The sequence below is a fragment of the Meleagris gallopavo genome, chromosome 8, assembly GCF_905368555.1.
Source record: "Meleagris gallopavo chromosome 8, MGAL_WU_HG_1.1, whole genome shotgun sequence".
Taxonomy (NCBI): Eukaryota; Metazoa; Chordata; class Aves; order Galliformes; family Phasianidae; genus Meleagris; species Meleagris gallopavo.
In genome coordinates, this window is record NC_139411.1 from 1,528,442 (window position 1) to 1,554,286 (window position 25,845).

Sequence of the window (25,845 nt, forward strand, 5' to 3'; positions counted from 1 at the left end):
ATCCCTTCCTCTAGAAATATTTAGTTTGAGTCGTGGGTTGCTCTCTGCTTAGATACTCAATTCTTTCTGCATGTCATTTGGTTGTAAGAATTGTCTTATGTCTGTCTCCTCTTTAGCATAAAGTGAAGCTCTTCAAATTTTCTTGGAGAAGCAAGCAGCCCAGCATGTCAGAAAACCTGGCTTTTGAAGCCTCAAAGTTACCTTTGGAGCCATCGGTTTTGAGTCCCCTTTGCCAGCAGCAACAGTAATGGCAGTAACAGAAGTGGGAGCTACATCCAATTATTTTCATCATAGCAGAGCAGGGTGACAGCTTCTAGAGGTTTGCAAAGGAGTGTCTGGCTAAAGCAGTGGATAGAAATGCACAGCCAGCTCATTAATTCACTTTGATGTCAGACCAACAGTGTGCTCTTATCTCCAAACCAGGAGCTTACAAAGTATTTCAAACCTTTCACTGAGACAATCAGAGGTAGGATTATAGAGTTCTGAAGAACAAAACCCTAGGAATAACCTTATTTCAGAAAAAAAAACTCAGTCCAGGCATTATGGAGCACAATTCTTAATAGGTGCTCATACAGTGAGTATAATTAGAACCCTTTCAAAAAATCTGAAGTGGAAGCTGTCCTGTTCTTCTGAATTAACAGTGATTTATCCCTTGCCTGTGTAACCTCCTATGCATCTGTACTTCTGCACAGTAAGAAGGATGGAGTGGAGCTGAGGCTCTCTTTATTTTCATTTGTCAACCAGACACAAAGACTACATGGATAGTTGTTTCTGGCAGTGGGCTGTTACCTTGAGGCAATCCTCACCAATGATAAAATCTTTGGATTTCCTGTACTCACTGTCTATATAAAGAACAATTTAAACTTAACCATTACTTGTGAAAGAGGTCGAAATGTGTACAGTAGTACATGCTAGCAAGAACGCCATAGTAAAAAAGAAGGTATAGGAATAATATTGTAATTATTATTCATCTCACCACTCATTGTAGCAATTAGTACAAGCATCAAAAAGTATAAAACTCTAAGTTTATGTTACTGAAGTATGTTTATAAGAGATCTAAACAAGCACATGCCAGCAAATTTCCAGTGGGTGTTAATAATAATCAGACAGATGATAAACTAGGTACAAATACCACCTTCTCCTCTCTTAAACTTTAAATGACTGCACTTTAGTCTGGAACTACACTGATAAACGAAAAATATTCCTGATTCTTATTATAGTCTCAAAAGAGATACTGATCTATGGTTTGGAGTTTGTGAAACTGAGACTGATGTAGGAGATATAAGAGAGTGAGATGGATCTGAAGCAGACCAGACAAAAAAAAACCAAAAACAAAACAACAAAAAAAACCCCTCCATTTTCTTAACTGAGAAGTTTGGGTTTGCTTGAGATTTCGAACAAAGTTCACAATTCACAAAGTTTCCTCATTTTAGGGAACAGACTGCCACAAACACATATAACAAGTTCCTCCATCTCCTTGAAAATGAGTAGGTTGAGTTAAAAGACATGTAAGCTTTAAGAACATGAGATGCTGGAGGAAAATAACATCTCATGAAACATCACTTCTGATTTCCAGATTTTCACTTCAGCTACAAAAGATGTAGAATGGCACCTTTTCCAAAATAGGATGAGTTGTTCGTGTCTTTTAATTGACTTGTCAGTAAAGAATTCTAGAGGGCTTTCTTCATATTGCAAGAAAAAATTGTCAAACACAGGCCTCTCCAATAAACAATAAGAGAGGCTCAAATGCTGCTGATGTTTCAGAAGCTGTAAATACATTTTGCTTTTCAATTTAAGTGCATATTGAGAAAGATTTTGTGACGATTGAGCCGATGAGAATCCAGATAAGATGACACGGTAGAGTCAGGTTGTACTTAAAATTCTTTAATATCTACACATAATATATTTTAATGTCTTTAATAATATATCCTTAATATCGTGCAAAGCATAGGATGGTTAGCCACTCAGGTTGTGGCATCAATCAAATCCCTATATTTTTCATGTTTCATCAGGATCTTTTTCTGTGTCTTAATGATTCTGGAAAGGATTCAAAGTAATTAGCAGGTTTTTGAGGACAAAACAAAAGAAGCTAACAGCTGAACTGAAAGCACAGTTGGTAATGGATTATGTGGCCAGGAAGTGACCTCTGGTGGATGCTAGGTGGTCAGTAAGTGTATGTACTTACCAGGAGAATAGCTTATTCATTTAACTACATTAAATCCACTGAGTTGAATATGACCTAATATTATGACATAATCAAAGAAACTTTCCAATTGAAATAGAATTATTCAATGCAAAAAATGGGAAGCTAATGGTAGAAGCTAGTAAAGATATTTATCACAAACTTTAGAAACCTCCGTAACAAAAGGGATTATTGACTTGACACATATTAAGACTATACCTTTAATAAAGTGAAGCAAAGCCTATCTTTCAGATGATTGAAAAATCAAAAGAAATGTTAATGGAAACAGAATGATCCTTCGAGAGCATGTCTCAAAAGCATTACTCTAAAAAGCACGAGATTTTCACATTAGTGTGAGGTGGGGGAATCTGCTGCTTTCAGCATGCACAAGTTGCTAATCACAGCCTCTGTACTAAATTGTAAGATTTTTATACAGATGTATACAGAATACAGATACAGAATATCCCTAAAGACCTCATCTATTCCCAACTAAGAGTTGTTGAAGAGAACCTTAAGCTTTGGAATTCGTTTGAAAGCATGTCCCGAAGAGGCTCACAAGTGCTATTTCAGGGCCTGTATTTGCAGAGTGCATACATGTCCTGAGAGATCGTGAACTTTGTGCAGTCCATGTAAGACTGCAAACCCCCTCTTGGTGATTAGAATGACTTTGCCTTCGTGTTTCTCCATTTCCACCAGGATTTGGAGCCCCAAGAGCTTCTCTCACAGTTCTAACAGTGGATACAGAAGGTTTGCTGTACAGAAATAACAAAGCAATTGTTCCCAAGGAAAACCAGTCTTTCTTGGCAACAGTTGTCTTGGAAACAAAGTCTCCTAGCAGAGCATCATGGCCGCTGATCCATGGAAAGCAATCCATGAGCCGTTTTTCTCAAGGCCAGGGAAAAGGGCTGAGAGCCCCCCACAGTTTGACTTTTCCCTCAGCTCAAGTTGTGAAAGAACTGCCAGGAACCACAGAAATTAACTGAAATTAACTGAAATTCTAACTCTTTGCTATGGATCCAGGGCATATTAATAATATTAACATGTTAATAATATTAACAGGCAGCAGTATTCTACCACACAGGGATTTTTTATTTTTTATTTTTGCTAGTCATGTTAAGGAATGGCTTAGCTTTTCACTAAGAGAGGAAAATTGCACCAGAAAATCACATTTGAATACAAGACAGCCATTATAGCACTAAGCAAAGTACAGAGAGAAACAGCAGAGCACATTTCTGCATAAACTCTTCAGAAATTCATGTGAAAGCTTTGAAGAGCTGCATAGCTTTGAATTTCACACCTTCCACAGAGAGTGGCACAGGCACTGATCTATGCTCAGCCAAAGATGGATGCATGCATCAGATCTACAGAAGGAGTCTGACTTGCAAGTTCTTGGACAGTGCATTCATGCTCACCTCTGCCCGGCTGTTATCACTTGATTGCTTTCTGCTCAAGAGTCATTACTGCAAGTTTATATCACTCTAAGACAAAACACATGCAGTATTAAGCACAGCTCTTTCATCATATATTTAGCACTCATTGATTAAACAAGCAAGGAGTTGAGCAGTGAGCAAAAACTTCAACTACCACAATTTGAAACCCATCCATTAAAAGGATCAGGAGAACTACCTTGGTCCATTCAGGCTCCAAAGGTCCACCACAAGGGTAGGGATGATGATGGCTTCACCAGGACCCACAGGTCCACGATTAACAGCAGTTCCAGCCATGTCTCAGAAGCTGATCTGAAAGAAACAATCCTATTTTTCCATAAAAGCATTTTCCTCTGGAGCACTTCTCACAGTTAATTCTAATTCTTTGATATGAACTAAGACTATGCACAAAATTATTCAGTCATGAATATTTGGACACACACTTTCATACAGGCGGAATGAGCAATAATTTATTAGATGGTAGCACAGCCATTGCATGAACTAATATTTGCAGGAGATTTGAAGCAGAATAACTTTTAAAATCAGCTTACAATTCTTTTTCCATTACCTGCACAGTAAACATTCTAGGAGACTGTTGGGCAGGTGGACTCCCAGAGTCTTTCAAGAAGAGGGGAAAAAAAAGCACCAGCAGTAATAAATCACAGCTTGCAACTGCATAGTAAATACCTGCAGCTATGTAAAATTCCACTTCTAACCTAAACTAGTAAACAACTTAGAAAAAAGTAAGCACAGGCATAGAAAATACCAACTGACTACAAATCAGCTGCAAACACATTAAAGGCCTATATTTGTTCAAATACATTATTCATAATGAATAATTTGAGCATTAGTTGTATGCAATTTATGTTGCATAAACTTAAGTAAATACTTGTAACCAAAAGCTGATTTAAGAATTAATGAGCAATCTCTAAATAAAATTTTACTACTAAATAAATCCTTCTCTGAGCTGCAAAGCCATATGTTTCCTTCAGCATAAATTCCAACATTTCTATTAGCAGCTAAGCCTTGTAACACTGAGATACTGACACTTGATGCCTTTTGAAGCTCTTGCTAAGCAGAGGAAGAAACAATTGCTTTTGAGGAGTTCTTAAATTAATTAAGGTTCAATAGTGATGTGACCTCATTGCAGCTTTGCTCTAGGCACTGAAATTACTAATCTGGAATCAATATTTACACACTTTTTAGTAAACAAATAAAGAGGAGAAACATACCTTTTTCATCTGCCGAAGCATTTCCACTGACCACTGCTGTGTCACCTTGCACACTTCAGAAATGAATATCTCATATTAAGAGGTATTGCAGTGTAGCGTAGCACATCAGCACAGTCTGGATTGATATGCCACACTGTGCTTTTTAGCGACAATAAGCAATTGGGAAATTCACATTTCACATGCCTTTTAGTCAGCTGTCTTAAAAATTTTTCACGCACACCATGACAGGACTATGTCATTTTCTGTAAAAATTCAACAAGAAAACAGACAGGTATTATTAGCAGCTAGATGGATGCACAAACAATAAATACAGTCTCACAAAAGACTTTTTTATACACCAGGGATCTCCTTCTCCTCTCAATCCCTTCCCATAACTGGTTGGCAAACTATCTCCCATGTGGGTATAGGAGAAGCATGGTCACAAGTCCATGTAGCTGAGTGGCTGTGCTTGCATCTCAGTCCACAGCTTCTCTGAGCTCAGCACCAGCTACAGGAGAGCACAGTGCCTAGCCCTGATTTGCACACATTCCATGCTCTTCTGCAGTAACTCTCATCTAAACTTTTAGATTAGGTCAGACACAAACAAGTTGTGCTGAAGCAATATTAAGGGAATGTGTGATTTATTTAGTGAGTACGTAATACAAGATTTTGTGATTTGAATAAAAACAATACAACAAAACAGGAGCTAGCATCACTCTCCGTTTTCTGTGGTCTCTTTCAGGGATTTTAAATTGCCCAGTATTTACAGAACTTATGGGTAGATTTAAAATATCTGGATTTCCACTCCAAATCTACTTCCATGCCATTCTAGTAACCCCTCTTTAAGATCTTCTGGTGTTCTACAAGATATTTCATTCCTTATTCTTTAATTTCTTGTGTTAGAGGGTTATGATTGGTTTAGGAATAGACTCATGGCTTGTCATAGCAGATTCCATTTTGTGGATTGAACCTGCTTAGAGAAGCTGTACTCATTTGTCTGAAACACACTCATTGGTTGCTACGTAGCAGGTGGGCAGTTATGCAAGATGAGCTGATCCTCTGGACCTGACTCTCAAATACAAGGATGACACTGTTGAAGTTCTGCCCTTTATAAATGCCATATGCAGTTTCCCCATGTGATAGTCTACACCAAAATGTTTATTTAAAAAAAAAAAAACAACAACAAACCTCTCTACTATTTGGCTAGCTTATCCCAGCAGCTAAATAATTAGCTTTTGTCATTAGTCCTTGATAGCATTGCTGCTCATTATATATCAAACTTGCTGCATTTCCATAATGTGCGTCGTAGTCTTTGAAAATTGTTTGCTAATGAATCCTAACTAGTTTTAAAAGGCAGTTGCCAAAAATATGGAAGTTTACAAGATTTTTCAAACCCGAGATTTTAAAACATTAGATTTTTACAAAGAGAGTGAGCCAAATGTATACCAATATGATGACAGATGCAAAAATGGGTTTATTTATTATGACAGAGCTCCCAAATTGTCAAGTACTTCTCAGTCATGTCTCATCAAATGATAGTTTTGTACATTCAGTATGATAAGAATGACTGTCATTCTGTTAGACCTTACCCTTTATTGTCTGACTAATATTATGTAAGTTGCTCTGAAAGGAATGCCTCACATTTCCATGGAAACTACAACAGATACAAAGAACACAAAAACACTATTTGAGAGCAAATTCTCAGCTACAAAACAATATTTTTCAACACAGCCATCACCATTAGCTCCGTATTTTTGTCAGGCACAAAGGGGAGCCCTCGTGCTGTGCTTCTAAAAATCTGCACCAGTGGAGGTGACCCACCATCACTGTCACCACTGCTGAAATGTGGCACCCACTGTCTCACTGTGCTCACATCCACCGCTTGATCTCCATCAGCGTTCAGCAAGCATCAATGAATGTCAGTGGGTGTCACCTTTTCCGCATGGAGGAATTCAGTGACAAATCTTTGCTTCATAGGCACTTCCATGTCAGATGCCATATTGTCAGGCTGCTCCTCTGTGCCATCTGTCACACAGCAATAAAATGTAATGGGATACTAGCGAGAGGGTTCAGCCTCTACTGCTATACTGCCAACATCTGCCTCTGATGTCATGGGCAAAGATAATAAAACAGGAGGCACTACTTTTGGAGCAACCCTCGCACATATGCAGTGGTTTGAATATCTTTAATGCAAAGGGAGGTATGTATTAGTATAGAAAAGGTACTCCCTATGGTCTACTAGCACAGCATTGTTTCTCTCAATAATGACTCCAGTAAATAAGCAATGTTTGCACTCCAGAGCATCTTTTCACTGGAGCCTAAAGACATTTATCATCTTCTACAAATGCCTGGCACCCCAAAATTTTCACAGATTTCAGTGAGAGCTGTGGGTTTCCAGAATTTTGGAAAACATACCTTTTTTTTTTTTTTAAAAGTCTAATTTTAATGTATTAGTTTGAATGGCGCATCTAAATGCAGAAATTATTCTGGAAAATGCACAATAGATCCCCCCAAACCTTTGTGTATATAAGAAAAGCTCTTAAATACAACTACCTTTTTCTGCCAATGTTTTCTAACCAACGTTTAGATAATCATAGTATACTTCACACCTCTTCACACATAACTGTAAAACGACTGTTAAACGATAGATAAATAAGGTCTTGGGATGATTTATTGTCATTAATGTCATCCTCCAGTAAGAAAGAATGTTCATTTCCTTTTGTGAGTCTCTGCAAAGCAGATGTTGTCTGTTTTTCTAAAAGCGATAAGAAGGGCGGAACACAAGAAAATTAATTTTCACTGATGACAAAACAAATGATGGAAGAAAGGCATGTGGCTGACAAACTGCAGTATGGAATCCAAGCAGGATTGCTAAGACACTGAATTTGTTACCATGCTGCAGTAAAGCCATAATGGGAACATCATTTAAGTAGCACAGTTCGAAATGTTACTTATATCTGAAAAGTAGACAGTATATTAAGCAACGTGCACGTTTATACCTGTGACAAATTACCAAGGGGCAGATAGATCAGAGTCAGAAATTTTAACAGTATCCAACTTTTCACTTATGCTCTTGTCCGTGCTATTTCCCTGAGTAATCAAACATGTGAGAGCCAAGCATACAAATTCATAGCTAATTTGCCAACCTACTTAGATGTCAGTTCAGCTAAGTACTGCTGCTCCAAATGAAAAGTTTAGATGGGTTTCTAGCTCTGCAAGTTCCTGTAAAGGGAAATAAGGATTAAAGGGGTCCTGGAACAAGGATCCCTTTAAGACAGTGTTTATATTACAGTGTTACTAAGATCCTGGAGAATGACTTCAATAAGATCTTGGAGGAAGCAGCTTTAACTCCGAGAAATGTTATATCTTGAAGGAATATTCCATCTCTTGTATGCAGTAATCAGCTGTGATTTATGTCACCAGTGTATCACCATAAGCCATCCAATAGTTGGCTGAGTAGCTCAGCTGTGGACAAAACAAAACCTGCAGCCCCTTGGGCATCCACATCACTTGCAAACCAAATCTCTTACTCTGATTAATCTGATATATCTATATGGGGGAAGTAGCCAATGCAAGCTGTTGTACATCTGCTACGCCAGCTTCTTTTATCTAAACAAGGACCTAATCTGCATCTCTCATCCTGAAAACAGAAAGTTCCTACTTTTATAATGTTTGCTTACCCTATGAGGCATCTGTCTAGAGTGGGTTACTCCTTTTGTCTTTTGTTTCCTGTAAGAGAAGGCTGAACAATGCTGCTCAGTTCTTCTAAAGTCTTCCAATATGTTTTTCATTCAAAATTGTCACCATTCAAAACACTCATTTCAAAAACTGTCTTTTTTTTTTAGGACCACATAGCCTGTAGTTTTTCAAGATCCTTAATACTTCATGATCCAACGAGTAGTTCAATCAAGGAAGTTGAGTAAGTTGAACAGAGAAAATACAAATAAAGCAAATATACTGTCATTCCAGGGCATTGTAAACACTTACAGATTGCTCTTAAAATCATTAGACATGGGTCATAATAATTACAAGTAATCTCTGATCTTTTACTGCAGACGTAAAACACAAAATTTGTACTTTATGGACCTTAACTGGAATTCCAAACTTGAATAGGTTTAAAACTTTTGGATGAGTGTGTTTATAACCTTAAACAAATTCCTATACTTCCCTGAGTAATATCTTTTTAAGTCTTCCTTTTGGCTTTAATGAGATTGGTTTTTTTAGGTGGAAAGGAGATATTGCTTTCTGTGCAAATTTGCCCAATCATGCTTTGTAAAATTACCTGATAGGAGGAGGCATAATAACAAAAAGATTTCTGTGCTATGTAGTGGATTTCTTCTTTACGGTTAGGATAATTTGGACAGTAGTCAAATCTCGTTTTAGACTAAGCAGCTGTGCTGACTTACATATACTGAAAGCATATTAATTACAGTTTCAGGAGAAACTGCCATTTCTCTTCTGAAACTTCTCAATAGCAATTGCTACTTGTTACAGTGAGAAATGACAAACTTCACTACCTTACCTAATTTCCGAATGTATTGGACTTATTGGAAAATGTGAAGTGATTATACTCTATTTATAGCAGTGTCACGATGATGAATGAGCATTACCTTAAGGTAAAATAATTACGGCGTGTTAATACTGGCCTTATTAGAGGTATGTCTAGACTTCTGTCTTTATGACTAGCTAAGCTGGAAGGCTCCTCTGGCTGGAAAATCGCTACAGTTATACCACGGTCTCTGTCTTTCTGTAGTATCCTCCTTGACACTTCTGCTCTCAGGAACAGAAGTGCAAAAAAATTCTTTTTGCCTTATGTTTGTATAGAGTGGCTCTTGCCAATGACATTTCTAAGTGACAAAATGTGGAAAGCAAGAGAAATACTTCAATGTATGTCCTGAAAAGACAATAACAAGAAAAGAATTGTGTGCCAGCGTGGCACACTCACTAAATCTTCACGAGAGGCATTTCTGCCATCCTCCCCAGGCTGCTTATGGTGAGACAAGTACCTATGCAAAGCCATGGAGAAACTCAAGATATTTGGTAGAAAAGTATGTTAGAAGACATCCTAAGAAAACCCTAATATTCAGAAAGACTAAGGCAGAGTATATAGTTGTGGGAGATGTTTTTTTGGTGAAGACTAATGAAGTGATTGATTTGCTGGCCAGAAAATGTAAGCCTGCCTTGACTCATGCCACTGCAGCCATGCTGTTGATGAACAAGGCTGCTTGTTTGTGACCAGCGGCTCCTTTCTCTTCCATGATGTCCTTTTCAGCTGCCTGTAACAGATGAGCAATTAAGTCAGTGCTAGTGTTAAAAAGCTGAAAAATGGGGGGAAAGTTCTGCATGCTAGAATCACAGAGGTTTAAATTTTTCTGCCTAATTTCAGTGAAGATGTACAAGCACACTGACTTAAGGATTAGCCCCAAATGCCATTATTCTCTTATCCTTTCTTCAGAAAAAGTGATGGATTATATGACCTTTCACAACATTCAAGCGGCCCTCTCTTCTATACTGCTATTTTTTCATTGGCTTAATACCTTAATAGTATTTTCTAATGGGCAGCTTCATTTCATGAGCGCTCAATCTCTCACAACACATCAATTTGCATTAGAGTTACAGTACTTTATTAACTTGGTAATGGAGAATTTTCAGACATTTCCCTAAAGTTAAAAATCAATTTCTTTCTTCCAGCCCTTAGAAACTTCAGATTTCTGCAGAATTGGACAGGGGTCAGAATGACAATTCTTCCAATAGGTCCAGACAGATTTTAATTTTCATATCAAATAGTGTGAGTTTTAGTGTAAGCACTTTATATTGTTTTAATAATGAAGAAAAATTCTTCAACTTTAAGCCATTAAGCCATATATCCAGATGAAAATGATGTACATTTCTTCCCTGATGTTTTGACTGTGCTTGCTAAGGATGTTGGCTGAGAATTCCCAGATAGTTAATTATTTTCTCCCTCATTACTAGGAACAATTTATACTGAGAAGAGTTCTTACGTCTGCATATTTTCCCTTATTTTGTTCTTTCCTGCTTGTTTGTATTATGGAAAAAGAAAAATTTGACATGTGTACAGATGTTTCCAGTTTTAGTGTAAAATATTGAGCTAAGTCATGGATTTTCCTTTAAGAATTATTTTCCTTTAAGAAAAAAGAACAATTCTTTTCTGAAACAACTCCATCAGGAACAGACTACATTCACTACCAGACTGGAACGGAATTAGATACAATAACCTAGAATTGAAAGCTCCTTTGAACAATACTTAAAAGGGGAATATCCACCCACAAGTTGTGTGGTGTTTTCATGTTCCTCTAATCTTTCACCAGTTACCCATAGGAAATCAGAAGATGTTATAAACCTCCCAGACAGCTGTGCTCAGTGGTCCTCCAACCATACTCCACTTGGTGAACTGTATTACACACTGTTTTAAAGAACAATAGTTTTAACGCAGTTGCAAGCAGGAGAAATTAGAGAAATCAATTTTTCTGTACCTGGATCCCTTCTTTTCCCTCATATCCTACTGCTGTTTTTGTCTGGCTGTCTGTTCTCAACAGGCCCACAGACTGGCATGGGTTTGCAGTGCTGGAGCTGTCACCAGGAGCTTCTCATTCCTGAGGCTGCCATGCCAGCACTGAATGCAGTTGCACTGCTCAGTCATCTGCTCTGGAAGAGGCAGTGAAAGCCACTGTCAGAGCTGTTGGCTCTCCTCAGCTGCTCATGCTACATAATGTGTCTATACTACATCCAGATGTCTTGATTACCACTTTTCATCCTGATTTGCTACTGTTTAATATATATGATGAATACTCCGGGACGGCTTTTAAGTTGATCCTTTAAGTAAGAAGCACTTTTAAAAATTTACGTTATGTTTCAAAAATCACTTACATTTTGGAAACCAAACGTGGCAAATGTAGGCTTCATCTCCCTGCCAGAGCCTTGGCACATATGTACTCCCAGATGTATTCCTCCTTCCTCATAGTTAGGCGTCTCAACTGTCCCTTCAAAATGGGGTCTTCAGAAATGGGGCAGGTGTCCAAAATGCTTGGAAGCCTCTATTCCTCGAGTGTTAGGTGATGGGCTTGGCGAGGGCTGACGAGCCTGGTAATTATGGGAGTATTTCTGGTAAGCCATTAAAACTGCAAAATTCAGCCCCTGTAATTCTGTGTCTTTCTATCCTGTTTTGCTGTTTGACTCATTAGCTAGAGTGAATGCCCAGTTGCAACTGAGCTCACAGTTGCTCTGAATTCATGGAGCTGCACTAACATTCAATTTACTAAACTTAGAGCTTTGCAATCAGCAGCCAAGAAACAGACAAGCTGAATTAGTTGAATATACACTTATCTACCCAACTGTGAAAAGAGGTGCACAGATAAGCCATATTGTGAGAATAACAACAATGTAAACCAAGCCTAGTATTGTGAAATCTCAATAATAAGAGATAGTACATTAACATGCTTTCTGTAAAATAGAAGACCAGGAATACGGCTTGCTTCGTATGCATTTAACGTGGTGTCGTATGTTATGCTAAACTCAGCATCATTTTAGAAGACATAGAATAATCTACATAAATACAAACTGAGTCAAAAGGAAATCATAGAATTCTAGAATGTCCTGGGATGAAAAGGACTACAATGACCATCTGGTTCCAACCCCCTGCTGCGTGCAGGTCGCCAACCAGCAGCCCAGGCTGCCCAGAGCCACATCCAGCCTGGCCTTGAATGCCTCCATGGATGGGGCTTCCACAGCCTCCTTGGGCAACCTGTTCCAGTGCCTCACACCCTCTGGGTGAAAAACTTCCTCCTGATATCCAGCCTAAGCCTCCCCTGGCTCAGTTTAAACCATTCCCCCTTGTCCTATCACTATCTATCCACCCTCATAATCAGCCGTTCCCCCTCCTGTTTATATGCTCCCTTCAAGTATTGGAAATGCATACTAACTTTTCTGAACACAGATTCATTGATAAATGACAAAATGAAAACTAGAGACAGAGAGAACTTTTGGTTATTTACTCAGTAATTTTTGTTGTTTTGCACAAGTCGTAGCAGAGCTAAGTGCAACATCCCGTTAGTCTGATAAGCATTTGTTAAAATGATCTCTAATTTCTCCCCATAACACTTTACTTTGGATACACTTAAATAATTAATCTAAATGAATAATCTAAAAATGGTGAACAGCTATGCTAGAAAAGCAAGGGAATTTCAGCTGATAGCTAATTAACTGATACAGATACAAACGTGTAATAGAAACCAAGCGTGTCATTGTCTGACTTCCAGAGTAATGGGTAATAATAGAAACAATGTGCAAATTACTGCAGGCTAATGCTTAAACCAATGTAAATACTACATTCAAGACCAATCAAAAGTCTTATAAAAGCAATCCCAATAGCTCCATGGACCACAGTGACTTTGAATCATGCTTCTGTCAGAGTCAATTTGAGTCATCTTGAACTTAGCAGTAAAACCAAAATCTGAAAATTCAAATGGAAAGGGCTTCCTTTTCCCGACTACCTATTCTTCAAATTACATCTGGAATTCCTAGGGTTGTTTCCACACTCCCAGCTGTCACTTTACTGTCTACTGTAGGAAACTGGTAACTAATTACAGGCTGCTGTGGAAGATGTTCTACAGATGTGCCCATATGTATATTATAAATTAAGTGTACAGGAATCTTTCATTCTTGAGCAATCACTTAAAGCAGACTTACAGCATTATATGATAAAAAACAGTGAAAAATAAATTAGAGTCAAGAATAAACATTAAATAAATAAATGCACATCTTATTCATTCTTTTCTCCTTTAAGGACACCTTCCCTATTCCTTCATTTTAGAATTATTAGACATATATTTGGTTCCTATTTTTGGAAATTGTGAATTGGATTAGAGCTAGCTGTTATCATTCAAGAACTGCACCTGAACAGGAGGATGTGAAACCAGTGCAGTTGTTTATCAGCTCAGTTGCAATTATGCTATCTTGATGCCAAGTAAACTACACATTTTCCAATACTATGAAAAGCCCAAATACACGCTAAACATCTACAACAGAATGTACTTGCAAAAATATATGCATACATAAATTCCAGCATTCATAAAACTGTGTTATTAATTCTTGGTCTTTCAGACACATCCTGTTAAATTATAAATCTTCAAACAGATCCTCGGGCTTGGATGTTTCTTATTTCACATCCGTACAAAGAGTCAATTTGTAGAATTTTTCTACTAAGGCATTCACAATTTGCAGTAGCTGCATGCTTAACATTCGATTGCGTATATTTAAATCCTGTCATTTCAGTGCCACAGAGCTATTTTTGCAATCACAACCTTCAGGTGGGCAATGGTTTTTAAGAAAAGAGACCGCTGTATTTGCATCCCATGTGCATGCTTTAAAATTACCGTTCTTCCAATTTTTATACTCTATAATCACAAGTGGAACAGGTTGCCCAAGGAGGCTGTGGATGCCCCATCCCTGCAGGCATTCAAGGCCAGGCTGGATGTGGCTCTGGGCAGCCTGGGCTGCTGGTTGGTGACCCTGCACGTAGCAGGGGGTTGGAACCAGATGGTCATTGTGGTCCTTTGCAACCCAGGCCGTTCTGTGATTCTATGAAGTGCCTCTTTGACACATCAAAAATTGTACTCAATTATGCTAAAAGTTTTCTGCACTAACAGCATATATTTAGAGCTACATATTGTACTACTTTCAGGAAAGGGAAAGAATTAAAAACCACTACTAGTATTCAAAATATTGTTATGACTCTACATTACTCTAGAAGGCAAATCCTTTAGGTAAACGAAACTTTGTTGTTTTACATACTGCTTCATCTTTAAAGAATAGAACTAAAAGATATTAAAAGACATTAGTTGCTTAGGCTTGTGAAGGGCTTGGAGAATATGCCCTAGGAGGAGAGACTGAAGGAACTGGGGCTGTTTAGTCTGGGGAAAAGGAGGCTGAGGGGAGACCTTACTGTTCTCTTTCAATAACTGGAAGGTGCTTACAGCAGAGCGGGGTAGGTCTCTTCTCACTGGTGACAGGTGACAGGATGAGGGGAAATGGCCTCAAGTTGTGCCAGGGTAAGTTTAGGTTGGATATCAGGAAACACTTCTTTACAGAAAGGGTTGTTAAGCACTGAAATGGTCTCCCCAGGGAGGTGGTTGAGTCACCATCCCTGGATGTGTTTGAAACCCGTTTGGATGTGGTGCTCAGGAACACGATTTAGCAGAGGGTTGTTAGAGTTAGGGTAGTATGGTTAGGTTGTGGTTGGACCTGATGGTCTTTAAGGTCTTTTCCAACCTGAGAAATTCTATGGTTCTGTGTTTTGGAGCATTTTTAATATTAGACCTTCCATTAGAATCTGGCACTTTAAACATATATATCTACTCTATGGGTTAAGAGACAGCAACTTTGCCTTCTCAGCTGTATCATTTTAAAATAAGCAGGACTTGCACCTACCTTTCTTAACTGTGTGGTCACAGCAGATGAAAAAACAGTGAAGAGTTTTGTGATGACACTGCACAGAAGGAAAAAGTGAGCGGGCTGACTGCCTCTTCACCTGCTTCAGGTCATCCTGGTCATCATTCCTTTTTAAAGGTGATTCATTTCCAAAGGCCACAGACTCTCCTAAAAAAAAAGCACTCTCACTACAATGTACTTCAAAATAAGTCTTTTTTTTCCTACTCTCAACTTAAATGAACTCTTTTTTTTTTTTTTTTTGCTATTCCCTTTCCACATAAAACCTAGATTACATGTGAATCAAACAAGTACAAGGGCTAAGAAAAGTGAGCCCAGCTAGACTGTGACATGGCGAAAGACTTGCTGAAGTCTTTCTAACTGATCAGAGGTTCACTGTTGCCAATGCTAGTGCATCCTCTCAGACTAGGGAGACTTTGAGATCCAGGTGCTCTGTTTGAAAATTACCTTAGGTACTGAAATCAATATTGAAAGGGTAAAGAAATCATAAAATTTAGTTTAAAACATTTTTTAAAATAAGGATTAACCTGAATACACCCATACAAACTTAATTTTAAAATAAGAGAGTTTTTTTTAACTGAAAAATTATACAAACATCCCTACTCCATCTGAAACAAAAAGGCTGGAAAGTGAAGCAGCAAGAAAAAGAGTAATTTGAAAAGAAAATACAGGATTCCTCATAGTCTGAACTGAATAAAGTATAATTTAGATAAAAGTATGCTACTAAGGTGGTGAATTGAAATAAATGAGTTAGATCACTATATGCAGAGCAATTAGTTTGATTACAATATCTGGGAATCTAGAATACAAAATTCATACATCAGACAAATATTCCTCAAACAAATTTTCATGCAAATTCCTGTTCATCATCTTTTCAGACTTCAGTTATTGGCTTCTTGTTTGTTTTTCACTGTTATCAAACAAGCACATGTGCCAAGTTCTGGTTATCTATGCTCTATTGTAGAGAAAGCTAATCACTTATCTTGCATGAAGGAGTGATGAAGCATAGCTTGATTATTAACTTTCACAAGTTAGACTGAGTTTTTTGGATGACAAAGTTGTTTACCATATGATACAGAGTAAGGCTATGCATTCTTGGAAGCTTTAACTCAAATTAATTTAATACACCTCCAGCAAAAAAAACATAGGCTGAATTCAGAAAATGCAGGATTCAAAAACCCATTTTTATTTGCAGTTAATAAAAAAATCATGCCTACAGTGTGAAAATTTTGTCAAGGCTGCCAGTAACCAAAAGCTCTGCCTATGCAACGAGCAAAGAAAATACCACGAAAAGAAATTAACAATACAGAAAAAAAAAAGAAAAAAAAAAAGAAAAAAAAAAGTTTGGAGAAGTAATCAGGAAGTGAGAAAGCTGAGCTTACTCTAACAGGAACTCCCTTGAAATATATATTTTATAAGGAACAAATGCTAATGTCTAATGTTAATGTTGGAAGTCCAGTGCCCTTTATAAAACTCAAAGAAAAAGATTTCCACTTCCAGATGCTAACAGATTTCAGAGAAGGATTATAGAACTGTTGCTACTCGTCGCATGGAAAGGATGCTGTTTCTTAATTCTTTATTTTCCTTTATGACAGACTGTCAAAAGCAAAATAATTACATAGGCCAACTATAAGGGTGTTTTTTCTTCCAGGTAGAGTGAGAGAAAGAGATAAAGGAACACCACCTACAGAAGTTTCTTTATGGATGTTCATCCTTGCGAAATATCTCATTAGTGCTGGCTCACTAAGTGATATTGAGGAGAATAACTTTTGAGTGAGGCCTCTAATCTTTTGGTCACTCAGCAGTTTTATCTCCTGCAGCTTTTTAACTGCCTTGTGATCTCCTTCGACCTAGCCAAGGCCCCAGACTCAATAAAAACCTTTCCACTGAACACTTCACTGTTGTTTCTTTTCCCCCCTCACATTTGCTTGAAACTCCTTAGTCTTCATTACCTGAACAAGGTCAATAGATTACAACTTTCTATTCCATCTTTTTCAAATAATACACAACATGGCTGAATTTATTCAAAATTACATGTGCTCAGTTACCCAACAAGGTTGTGCTTCCCATACATATTTTGGCATTTAGTGAAACATTTGTTATGATCCAGTCAGTTCTAGCCTCAGGGTTTTACTTGAAGGACAGAGAAGCTTGCTCAGTATTTCTATAACACTTTATCAGATGTGGCTTTTTGTTTAAAAAAAAAAAAATCATATTTTGATCTTAATACACCATTTTTCTCCCCTACAATTGCAAGTTAAGGGAAGTCCTAATATGATGATCCATTAATTACAGTAAGTCACCACCAGGGGTTCCATTTCAAGCCCAAACTGAAGAGATCAAGCAAACAAACTTATCCCCCTGGTGAAACACTTCAGCACCAATGACTAGAAGCAGCGTAATCTGCTGCTCAAACATCTGATGACTGCAACTTCCATCTGTGCCTTGTTAAATTCTGGCAGCAGGCAGGATTATTTAGTCTATTCTTGTTCAGCCAGCAGGAAGACTTTGTTATGGCAGGAAATGTGGGACAGCTTTCACAAATGCAGGCAGCTTTCAGAACAAATTAGTAACCAAAGAAATAGGACTCCAGTAGAATGAGCTGATGACCTGCTTATCCATAGGCAGACGAGGCAAGAAACAGAAACTGGAGTAATTTGTGATGTAGAATATTTAGATTTTGATTCAGCATATATTGTTGCTTCTTCAAGCAGTTGTGGAATATTACTCTTGTGTACTGGTAAAACTAAGCCTTTTTTCTGTTTAATAAACAAGAAAGGCATCATATGACATCAGTGGACATGAATTAAATGTGACTTCTCAAACGAAGTCTGTTCTAACCAAAGCATAATAAACAATAAGATATTCACACCTATCTGGTGTGTCGTGTATCAGCAGCTCCAAGTCCTTCTTTGGGAAATAATAGGTTGCACTCGGTTGCTTCTATCAAAATACACGTTGACATGTATTGTCATTGTTGAAGATTGCACACACCACTTAGATATGCGCAATCCAGATTTCATTACTTAAATATGCCCTTTAATTATGGGATTATCTTCAAAGGAGTACATTAACAAATTCACAGAGAGAATAAAAGGATTATAGAGGATAAAATCTGTACACAGCATAACAGGTACCACAAGTACAAGTGAGGTGATAATCAAAAGATGCATATATGCTAAAGCTATATATACACATGTAGATAACACAGCACATGGATGAAGGAACTACTGTTCTTCTATACATTTACACCTGCAAACATACTGAGACAACTGTTTGGAGCATGCTATTCTAACATTTTAAAATTAACTTTTCCCTAAAACTGTGCATTATCTATCAGTTAAGATCAAACTCATAGGGGAGCTTCAGTGTGTGATACAATCCTCAATTACAGTTCTTTATTCAAGGAGTTCAGAAGGTGAGGATTTCTGATTTTACTGTGCTACCCTCTCACAACGTTTTTTGACTATTAAGTTAAAATATCTTCCTTTTCACTCACTCTCATTATGAACTCTCCTAGATGACCACTAGGGAGCTGTGCTTGCTTCAGCTTCCGTAAGGCTTAAAGAAGTTACATGCGATTAAGAATCAGTCCTCACACAAGCTCATCTTGGCCTCTGGAAATTGCCAGATGTACTCGAGTGTCGTTCATTTAACTTAACATCACACTGGAAGCTGTGAACGTTTGAAAATGTCAAACTCAGGGGTCTCAATTTTCATGTCTTCCCTATCTTTCTGCTTTTAATACCTAACCTGTTTCAAAATAATACAGAAGATAGTATCTCAGATGAGTAGTATCTGCTTCTATTCTGTCCTCTGAGAAACTCTGATGAGGTGCATGTAAATGCAATATCTTTGCAATTTGAGTCTACATTTTCAGAGAACCAAAGAACTGTGGATTTTGGATTGAAAAACAAACAAAAAACAATGCACCAGTCAGATTTTTCCTTAATCAAAGAGATACATTTATGTCTAGAAGTTACTGAAGAAACTCATTGATATAGGTCTCTTATAAAAGAAATTCTGTCTTGTTGAATTCTCTAGCAAAAACTTAATGTGAAATCTTGTGACTTCACCATGTTACATCTGAAACAGAAATAAGAAAGGACTCATATCTAAAATCTGTTGACTTGTGTTTACATTTTCAGTACAAACAGCAGCAATGCAGGAAACTCAGTCGTCTCTAACACAAACCCCAACTGCCTTTTCAGTAAGCTGATAGTTGATGGCTTACTGCTACAGGCTGACTTGTTGCACTCACCAAATGAAGTTGACCTTAGCTGAGAAAATTAAGTAAAATGTTTTCCATGTTTCTAGGTTTGCATAGGCAGTAATATAAAAACTTTAGTTCCTACACTTTCTGAGGTATAGTTGGCAGATGAGAAGAATACACAGGGACCCTTGAACCCTCTTACTTCTCCACTAGAAGAAAGGTTGTATTACAACATGATCTCAAAAATAGATCAAAATTGTTTGGGCTTCGGTACAAAAAATGTGAAATGCTGCAATATTTGTGACAATATATATTGTCATTTTACGTTTCAAAAAATGTAATTGTAATCTACTGGATTTCTAGTTGGCGAGGAAAGAAACCAAAAAGTCATTACTAAACTCCCTGAAATTCAAGTCATGGAGTAAATGATCTAACGCAGAGGAAACAAGAGTTATTTCTCTGTTAGCAATGCTCTTCCTGCACCTGTCGTACTGCACAGAGGTGTTTTTACGTAAGCACTTGCGTTTATATTTTGTAGGATACTTTTTTCTTATGGTATACATACATATTTAATCAAGACCAAGCAGAACGCTAAATCTTCCAATACAAATTTTAACAGTATGTGGAACAGTGAACAGAAGTTATTTAAGAATATCAGATAATTTGTCTGTTATGAAATTCATATCTGTACTCTACTGAGATAACCAGCTATGTGCTCACTGTATCCCCACATCAGCCTTCCGGTTACTCAGATGTAAGGAGACTCAAACAGATCAGAATTTGTTAAAAATTTTAACATTTGTTAAAATCTGAGAAACCAAACAACCTGCTGGGTATGGAAAAAAATTAAGGAAAATAATGACTTGCATCAATTCCTTGAAACTCAAATCTAACAGACCCACTCTGCTATGACATTATTGTTATGCAGGATTTCCTAATTGACAAATTAATCACAGCCATTGGACTCCATGTTCTCCTTGGAGACCTTTCATGTACTTTTGATGTCCAACTTCAATCCCTTCCCAAGGGCATGCAATCTCGCAGAAGCCAGAAAGGTCAAATTACTCAACTTTGTTGTATGTATTCTCTTCATCATTTCCTAATGTGCTGTGTTTGTTTAATCACAGAAATAACACGTTCTGTTTTATACAGTTACTTTTTTCTACTGTCTTGTCCTAGCCTTGATTTGCAGTGTGATGCCTACTGAGAATATGGAGTCTGTGAACTAAGAACATATCATTCTCCCTGCTTCCTGAGCAAGATCTCATTGCAAATGCACTGATTTCCCTAATATTTATTCTTCTTCCTTTAACTTATAGACAAAATAAAAACCTAAATGTTTCTAAAATTATGAGGACTCGAACAAATAACAGTGCTAATCATGTTAAATGGCAATTTTGTAAATTCTGAATATAGTTCGAGTAATAACAGTCTGAGAGCACTACATAGCCATAAAAGTAATGTGAAGCAAAGTTTTAAAATTTAGTTTCCATTGACATACATTACTTCCAATATTAGGAAACAAAGTTTGTAGCTCAAGCTGTCTTCCTTGGATGCATTTAAATTACATGAGATTAAAAACTATGTAGTTTAAATTAGTGTAATGCAATTATCACAGATTATTACTTGTGCCTCCAAAATAGAATTTTAATTGAATTTAGGATTGGTTTAGAAAGAAATGGTGCAGCTGCTGGATTTTAGCCATCATTCTAGTCACTTAGACAACAAAGACACCTTCTACTTCTTATTGTGTTATACTTAATTGAAAGCAATACATTAAAGTAGAAAACTGATACACTGATAAAAGTGAAGGAAAATACATCTGAATGCCTTTGCGTATAAAAGAGCCTACATATGTATACTAACAAACCCTGCAAAGACCTATGGATATATTTTCTGATGTGTTCTCTTAGTCATCTTTGATATTTTTTTTTTTGTATAATTTCAAAGGCCAAGTAACAACTAAAAACATTCAAATAACAATGGAATAACAATACAATATTGCACCCATTCAGAAGCACTTCATTTTCTCCTTCCTATTGACCATTGCTTAAAAATCTTTGGGACCTATTTCTCCTTTCTGTTGTGTTCAGTAAAGTAAATGTGCACACACATTTAGTATCACATAGGCAAATAAAAGTAGTATGGCTGCAGAACTGAGAGAGGGGCTGGTATCAGTTGGAAGGAGCTGTATCTGTTGCCCTAGAATCTGTTAATCGTTTCAGAAGGGACCATAGGGAAGCTCTGTAAATAGAGATTTCTCAGAGCCTGGCATTGTTTTTGTGACTTGTTCTATCTAACGTGCTATTGCTCTGTTAAAATTTGTCTTTATGTTGCTTCTGTGTTTTGTAACTCGCATACAGAGATGACCACGGTAAGTAGAGATATCAAAATATCAGGAGAAAGCAGGAAATTGGTATTAGCTGCAAAGCATAAGGATGCATTTCTTCATATCTAAATCCCTCACTATCTCGACAGAAAAATAAGTTGTCTTACATTTTGGAGCCAAGCGTGTTTAAAGGACTAGCTCCAGGTCACTGAGAAAATAGGGAAGAAATTACATTTCAAAAGAAAATGGAAGTTATTATGTTGATATTCCTCTTTTTTTTTTTTTTTTTTTGACCAGTAGTACCTGAAGTCAAACATGCTGAGACATAAACTAGATAAACAGCTGAATAAATAAGGAAAAATTGTAATTTCTACTTAACAGTAGTTAAGTAACCTGAATAGCAGTTGCTGACAGTAAAGTCAGATCACCAAAACTTTTCTAGCATGTTTTTCATTTACTTGCCTGCAATCTCCGCAGTTCTTTCAGATCTCCACTTTGGGATACTGTCCATGTATTTCCACAATTTTCCCTCTCCACCCTTTGCATTTTTTTGCAGATCGTAATGCTTTTCTGGTGTTCCTTTTCCATACTTTTCTTTAATATATTTTAATATATATTAATATATTCAATATATATTTAATATTAAATATAAGAATTAAGTACATCTCATGCTTTCCCTTTGAAACAATTTATCTCATAGCATCCACTAGAGGAGCAAAAGTACAGACACATTACATTCATGTGAATTTCTAACGTGCTAATTTACGAGGGTTTATGAGGAGCTGCTGAGTGCCCAAAGCTTCCTGGTCCCTCGGGCCTCCAGTCACCATCAGACACAGCAGAGCTTTGCTTGAGCTGGAAAGGAGTTGGGATCAGCCTGCCTGTGCCTTGACTTCACAGCTCCAAAACACACAGGGCCCTCCAACCTCACCAGTAGGTATAACCCACAGTTATGTCTTGCTTAAACTGATGTTTCTTCAAATTAATTAGAAGATATCAGTTAGCATCTTTCCTCTCTAAGAAATACTCCTGCATGAATTCTAAACATAGCACAAGCTCCAAACTGCACTGCACGTATAGCTGAGTATTAGGTTGTTACATCTAAGTCCTCATCCTTTTTCTATGTAAGTACAGACAGATGTTTTTAACTTATTTGCATCTGTCTGAATTGCTGTTTGAGTCCATAGAAAATGGACTGAGCTTTGTATAGGCAACTCCTTAGAAAATATGTTCTGAGCTGTTGCTCTAGATACTGCAGACTTCTGTTAGCTGTTACAGCTACGGAGCAAATATAAAAAATGTTCCCTAGTGATGCAAAGATGGCTGTGGCTTTTGCCACTGCATGCTTCTGCTTTGATAACCAAAGCCAGATGAGGATCCATCACGACCTTGGTTTGCAAACAACCATCTAACTGCTCGCTGCCACTTGATGCAAACCTTAGATGTGCAATTGATGCCAGCTTGGCTGCATCTTTTCACTTAAGCCCTTTTCCATTTGCTTTAAAACTGAGCTTCAGTGATATTTTCTCAGCTCTACTGCACGTCACAAATAATTCCCAAGGTAGTTCTTTTTCCATGAAAATCTTAGTATACTGCTCAGGAAGCCAGTCTCCCAGTGCAATGCTTGGCACACACGGGGGATCTCTCAGCCTTTCTGGAAATGATGTAGATAACACTGCAGTCTGTGGCAGGCTAGCTGGAGGGGTGTGCAGGTGCACAGCCTGCACTAAGGCCATGCAAAAGAACTGTCACTGTCAGGGTTATTCTGGCCCACTGGTGGTCTAGGAATAGCAGATGTCAAGACAAAATTAAAGAAAAGTCAGGAGCTGAAAAGAGGGATAAGTAATCTACAAATATATCAGCAAAATGTAGAACTGCATCCTTCGGAATCATTTATGCTGCCAAGCTCAGCTCTCATATAGTGGCTTATAGTAACTGCAGCATTTCAAGCAGACATTTTTCAGCTAGCTGCAGGAGGGCCAGCTGTCTGCATCACTCATGTTTGCCTTATTCTCCTTTGAAATCAGAATAACCATCAGGTCTTTAATATCTTACCTGCCGGTGCAGAAAAATGGCAGATCTCTGGGAAAAGGAGTAGCACACCGGTACTGTAGGGCTTCCTCATCCATGGTCACTAGGAAGAAGAACAGATCTGTGTCTTTCTGTAACTATTAATTGCATTTATTTAAATTTCAAATAGATATAAGATGCATCTCATTCACTTTTATGTGGATTTGTGCATTTTTATTGTCACAAATATTCTCTCCCAACCCTTTCGCTAAATCTTTAGTTTATGGGGTCTGCTTTCAGGAGGAAAATTTAGAAGTAAGGCAAGAGTAAAAATGTAAGTTCCAGATGAAGTCTGATTTCAGTCCTGCTTTCCTGATCAGTACAAACTGCCAAGTTGGCCTGCAGCTCTTATCTTAACATGCATTAAATGTTTATTCCATTTCAATTCCATCCTTCTTCTTTTTTGTCTTCTCCAGAACTCAGAAAAAAAATCTTATTTTGGAATTGAAGCTTTCCAAGCTCAAATGAGTGCTTTTTTTTTTTTTTTTTTTTTTTTTAAAGTGATAAAAATGCTTTCTGCTGCCTTCCAGTTATATCCAGTTATATAAAACTAGAAGAAAAGCTTTACTGACTTAAATAAAACACAATAAAATTATGCACAGACTTTTCTTCCACAGACATCTTCAAAATTACCTTAGCTCATGAAACTCAGAATGCATAAATATTCAGTGCTTAAGTTCCACCATCATGACACAACTGAAAAAACGTGTGTAAAAAAGCATTTGTTCACATTTATTTTTTCAGAGAAAAAAATATTCCAATTCATTATGAACTCTATCAATTAAACAAGAAATACTATATCACGTTTTTACGTTGTGATCCCTGTTCCCCATCCCATTTTTGGGGAAAGAAACACATGGGGATGGGAGGGGGAAGAATATTTTTTTTCCCAAGATGTCCCCTGGAGGATCATTTCGAGTACCAGGTGCTTTTTTTCCATTGTACTGGGAGTGAGTTCAGGTCCAAATTGGATTTTGCTTCCACGATGACTGATGTGTATAAATATTCATGAGTTAACACCTGGCATTGGCTATTTTCTATAAGCTGTGTAGCTGTTACTGCGGTTGTAGCTGTGGACCATAACAACTCATTCGAATTCATGAGGCTTTTTATACATTTTAAAATATATATGAAGTGATATTAAAGTCTAATCAAGAACAAGAACCCCATCTGCTATCTGCTAGTGATACCTGCATAGCATAACAGAGAGAAGTAGTAATGTAAATAGTGAAGATGGAAACTTGTTTGTTTATTAAAACTTCAAATTTGTTTTGATCGTTCCTTTTAGTCCCCGTTGGTAAAAATTATGATCCAAAGTGGCTTCTTTCCAGTTCTCTGTAGAGATCTTTGAGTTTTAGCCCACTAAAAGTTTGGCAGAACATCTAGCTGCCAATTTTTTCTTAAAGAGGAAAATGATTTAAATTCCCTAACAACAGCCTATTTTAAATGCAGCTCTGCTCACGCATGAGACTCTCTTGCAGATGTACACTCACTTCTACATACAGTAAGACAAATTAATTTAGGGTTTTCAACTGAGTTTTGCGTCAGGAGAATTGCAGGGACAAATATGGTATTACTGAAAAGTTATATTACCTGTAGAGAAGAGGTCTGTCTACGCAATAGAAAATAACATGCCAATACCTAATCTTCTACTTCTCACCAAAATCTTTCAGAATTGGCTGAACGTTGATGGAGACCAACCAGTGGACGTGAGCATAGTGAGGCAGTAGGCAGTACATTTCAGCAATGTTGATGGTGACCCAAAGGACAAGTTACTGTTTCTGGTTATCTTCTTGTATTTCTAAACAAGGTTGGATAAGGCTGTCTAGTTTTTGTTTGTTTGTTTGTTTTGTTTGAGTGTGGGTTTTTTTTTGTTTTTTTTTGTTTGTTTGTTTATTTTTATCCTACAACCATCTACAGAAAAACCTGCAATATAGTCTCCTAATAGC

General features: G+C 37.3%; 1 long non-coding RNA gene across 4 annotated transcripts in view; it reads right to left on the reverse strand.

Annotated features, from left to right (window-relative positions):
• The window catches only part of LOC104911872 (uncharacterized), a 47,630-nt gene that overhangs the window by 421 nt on the left and 21,364 nt on the right, over positions 1-25,845 (reverse strand). For 3 of the 4 annotated variants that reach the window (XR_014884749.1, XR_014884750.1, XR_014884752.1), the window contains 6 exons: positions 23,882-23,960; positions 15,267-15,434; positions 11,709-11,921; positions 4,842-5,083; positions 3,809-3,921; positions 3,595-3,660 (listed from right to left, as the gene is read on the reverse strand). This is a non-coding gene — a long non-coding RNA (uncharacterized LOC104911872). Of the gene's footprint in view, positions 1-3,594; positions 3,661-3,808; positions 3,922-4,841; positions 5,084-8,500; positions 11,487-11,708; positions 11,922-15,266; positions 15,435-23,881; positions 23,961-25,845 lie in introns of all 4 variants that reach the window. The other variant, XR_014884751.1, reaches the window with a different exon arrangement.